Source organism: Papaver somniferum, chromosome 1 (genome assembly GCF_003573695.1).
Source record: "Papaver somniferum cultivar HN1 chromosome 1, ASM357369v1, whole genome shotgun sequence".
Classification (NCBI taxonomy): domain Eukaryota; kingdom Viridiplantae; phylum Streptophyta; class Magnoliopsida; order Ranunculales; family Papaveraceae; genus Papaver; species Papaver somniferum.
In genome coordinates, this window is record NC_039358.1 from 198,864,299 (window position 1) to 198,868,575 (window position 4,277).

Sequence of the window (4,277 nt, forward strand, 5' to 3'; positions counted from 1 at the left end):
TTTGATTTTTTTGCATTGCTCGGATTAAACTAGACTAAGTTAGAGCATATATATGAGTAAATTAACTTCATTATCAACTCCATCAGAAGTATGGTATAATCTTGTTACATTATTACATTTCCAATTTTTTTGTGGTCGCAAGGATGTTTTGGGACATAGGAGAAAACTTAAAACAAATATAATGCTCTAGAAATTTGAAGATTTTTTATTATAATTTTCCGATTTAATGTGCGACCGCTTTAGGCTCCTAGTCGGGACCTTTATATAATGTTATGGCATCCAACTCAAAACCAATTGGTAATGAGTGGAGAGGCCCCTTATTAAGATTATAAACAGCAGGATCTTAGATGCCCAAACAACGTGGGACTAATAATCTGAACACGCCCCCTCACGTGTAGCCTCGTTGAGTCTAACACGTGGACAATTAATTCGGGTGACGCGGAGTAAAGGCGCGGTCAATGACTCGTCGTGAATATCCTGCTCTGATACCATGTTAGAATATGGGCATCCAACTCAGAACTAATTGGAAATGAGTGGAGAGGCCCTTAGGATTATAAACTGCAGGATCTTAGATGCCCAAACAATGTGGGACTAATAATCTCAACATATAAACATGGAAAAAGTGTTATTCGAATAATTGTGTATTTCTCTTAGTTTGTTCAATGTGTGATAGAGTATCTTTTGCAACTGAAATGAAAAATGATTTTTAATTTAGGCATCTGTATTATTATAGTGTAGATTTTCGCTTAATGTTGCAAGTTTACACAGTATATTCTGCAAACAATTCTTTCGTATAAATAGCTCAACTAATTAGTTGAGCTGTTTGGAACAAAAGAATATGAAAATTTGGAATGAATCAAAATTTTGGTTAATTCGTTATTATTTTGTTACTTCTTGGAAACATTAGCGGATGACCCAAAAGAAAATCACAAAGATATGTTTAGTGATATGGTGAAGTATCATCAGGGCTTAAACATAGAGGAGATGGATGAACATCTTACCTAATTATCTCTTGCATTCTTATCCTGGTTGGCAGCTTTTAGTTTGCCGTTTTGTTTCTTAGATTCATCAAGATTTTTTCTCTATTGTTGTATTTCTTGATGTTTTTTTTATTTTTTTATTTTAATTGACATTTTATTTTAGCTTCTTCGTTCTGTTTATACTTATGTTAGGTTGTTTGTACCGTCAGTAAAATAGACAGACAGATAGTTAATCAAGCCCTTCTAGCCCATGAAAGAAGATTCCAAAAGATTTTAAAAGTTTCCTGAAGACTTGTTGCCCAAGTTGCTTGCACATGAGATTTTTATCAGAATTAGGGTTACATAAATAATATAAGTACAGGTATTTTAAACCCTAAGGAGATAGAAAATTCTAGGTTTGATAACCGAAGAAAAACCAATGTATCAAATACATCAATAAAATCTCTCCCTACGGGATTCCATTCTTGGATGTATATCGCTCGCCGAACCACGTTAAATTTTTATCTCAATTTATTATCTTTCATACGTTTTTTAGACCTAATTCATCATGATCATCACCAATCAATCGTGTTTAGTGTCTAGAAGTAATTTTGGGTACAAATATAGGTGTTTGTTGCTTTTTGTAAGATGTGAGCGCACGGCTATTACGTGCCATTTATAATACATATCCTTTTGACTGATCAAACAAATAACTGAGGGAGGTTATTGGTCACTTTGGATGCACCTCAAAAGCTTCATCACCCTTTTCAATATGCTAAGTTTTTTCCAATATGTGTCTACCACATGAAGCCGATTGACCTCTTGTAGAGGTTGTTAAACAACCCTTCCACTAAGAAGATTCAATTTTGTATGAGCAAAATCGACTATATCATTATCTGTTAATTTAATCGTTTCACAATTCTCTATTCTTAGTTGTACCTAAGAATGACCAGTTGAATGTGACCTTGAAAATTTGTCGCTAATGCCTATCGATCTGGTAGTACTCTGTCTCTGGTCCGGGTTTATCTCTTAGTTAAGGCTTATACTACCAATTACATCATCATATTTCTCTACCACACAAATTGAAACATGGCTCCAATCCTTTTATTAGGGTAATTATCTTTATATTTTATCTTACTTAAAGTGTAACAGGGGTGTCAGTTTATATTTACTTCTTATGTATTAAGGTTTTTTGCCTTAATGAGAACAACCGGCCCCCTCTCTTATCCTTTACAAAATCAGTACAACTTTTTTTTTTTTACTTATGCTGAAACTATGTCACGGCATCAAGAGCTAGGGAGAAAACCCTAGTTGTTTTTACGATCCTTCATCCTAGTCATATATTCAAATTAAATCCTATTGTTTTGGGAAGAACTTATGTTTGAGTGATTTTCGTTGTTCTTTGTAAAAACATTATTTTCTTTTTAATATAATGTTTTCTTCGTAAAAATATCCACTGTCCACAGTTAAATCTATAATGATTATCTAACCTCACTATAGTTTTTGATCTTATCATGGCTCATCGTTACTACTTTTCAAGGGACTAATCATCTATGTCTTCCGCTTGTAAAGCCCCCTAATTATTACTTCCGTCAAGTTTTATCCAAAACCCCCAATTATTTCTCATTCTAGAAATTTTCAACACTACTTTTAGAATATAAGGTGTAAACCTCCTAACAGAAGTATGCCTTATATTTTAGAAAAATATCCTCCTAACAGACTATAAGACACAAAATCTGACAGAAGTATTGTTTACACACGTTTTTGATAACGGTGTTATAAACGGCCAGTTAAATATAAGGTGTAAACAGACTGTAATCCAAATTTTAATGCTCCAACTAATAAAGTCTTGCCACTTGTTCTCTCCAGAATTGTTCAAACTCACCCTGCAACGTGGGAGCTTAAATGACTTAGTGTTATAAAGGAGGAGAGACTAGATAACCTTAATTTATTGTTCCAGGGGTAGGTGATTGTGTCCCCTGATTTGAGTACGAAAAATATTTATATATTCGGAGGTAAAATATCTCTTGGTAAGGTAAACATTGTAAATTCATCCTCTTTATATCCAAGAATAAGGCTTGTATGCAACAGGCATACTAACGGCAATCAAAAACTGGTTGCGGGTACAAAAACACGAAAATATATTTGAGAGCAATTCAATGCTTCATCATCAGTATCAACCATGAAACTATATACCAGAAGAATTCCTCGCACAAAAACGTGGTGCCTTTGGAGCTAACCATCTATCTGATTGGGAAGTCATTAACTCTTCCATCTATATTACTACTTTCTGCACCACCAGTACCACTGCAACCGCAATGACTACTCCCACATGAAACGCATCGACAATTCAATGATCTCCACCTTAATATATCTTTTCTCACATCATCCGGTAATCGTAATATATACCTCTCGTTGTTCTCTTGGCGTTGAAGTATCAATGAATGCCCAGTTGAATGTGATCTTTGATATTTCCTAGGCCGGTTAATGGATGTTAGCGTATTCTCACTAGCATTTAAATGGTTTGTCTCGTTTTCAGGGTTTATACCATCAATCACTTGTTCCGAATCCTGTGCAGAAGGAATTGATTATTGATACACGGGTGTCCTCATGTTCTGTTTCAGAAGCGGCGGTCCCTTCCAAATGGTTTTCATTGTCTTCATATACATCAATTACAGCATCACCTCCACTCATAGCAGTTCCGGTGACCAAACTTTTAAGGTCGCGTCTACAAATTGGACAAGTGGAATGAGAAACAAACTAATGATCGGTACATTGAGGATGAAAAAACATGGTTGCACTCACCCTGCCTTGAGAAGTCCTTAGTTAATTATTTCACATAGGAGAGAGAGTCAGTGAGGATCGGGCGATTAAACCGGTATTGACTCAGTGAGAATCTTAGTAAAAACTTCGGCTCTGTTTTGGGTTCTTCTTCTCCATTTCGAGTGATGTATATCATTTCTGTTGATATGTGTAGATCCTGTCTGTTGATATGGAGTCAAGGTACTTGAAAATTGATAATAAGAATTTTGAGTTTCAAGTTTGCTGTAGAGATTCTAAACCTCCTTTTAGAATTATCGAGAGGTCTAATGGGTATGTCAATGGATGTACAATATCTTTTGATAGAGTAGAATGTCTTATTAACTCTATTGCGGATGACGGAGCTGGCTTTAAGGCTACACGTTATCCTTTTTGGAGAACATCACTGGGTAATGGAGCTTCTTTACTCATTCTTGGTCGTGCTAACTCGAGGGGAAGATATCTTTCTCTTGATTGGTTTACAGGAAACAGAGGTGAAAAGGTCCATCGTATTTTGAT